We start from the raw sequence: 665 nt of genomic DNA on the forward strand, positions 1-665 counted from the left end.
CATTATGTGATCTTGGATTGTGCTCGTAAATTGGTTCTTTTCCCCGAACCAGGAGTTGTTAAGTATTTAGCCGCGAACAAACTCCGGGTGTCTCTAAGTGAAGGGACTCATGAATTTTTGTCTCTGGCTAATGTGGAGGCAAAGATAAATGTGAACATAGAAGATGTGATGCTTGTCAATGAGTACCGGGATGTATTTCCAACGGAAATTCCAGGATTGCCACCGGTAAGAGAATTGGAATTTTTCATTGATTTGCACCCAGGAACGGGACCAATTTCGATTGCGCCGTACCGAATGTCACCATTGGAATTAAATGAGCTCAAAGGCCAAATTGAAGATTTGTTGAAGAAGAAATTTATTAGACCAAGTGTATCACCATGGGGAGCTCCAGTTTTACTAGTTAAGAAGAAGGACGGAAGCTCGCGTTTATGTGTGGATTATAGACAGCTTAATAAGGCAACTATTAAGAATCGTTATCCTTTGCCACGCATTGATGATTTAATGGATCAATTGAGAGGGGCCGCATTATTTTCGAAGATTGACTTGAAGTCGGGTTACCATCAGATACGAGTTAGGGAAGGAGATATTCAGAAAACTGCTTTCAGAACCCGGTAGGGACATTATGAATATCTAGTTATGCCGTTTGGAGTTACCAATGCACCAGC

The sequence above is a fragment of the Cicer arietinum genome, chromosome 6, assembly GCF_000331145.2.
Source record: "Cicer arietinum cultivar CDC Frontier isolate Library 1 chromosome 6, Cicar.CDCFrontier_v2.0, whole genome shotgun sequence".
Taxonomy (NCBI): domain Eukaryota; kingdom Viridiplantae; phylum Streptophyta; class Magnoliopsida; order Fabales; family Fabaceae; genus Cicer; species Cicer arietinum.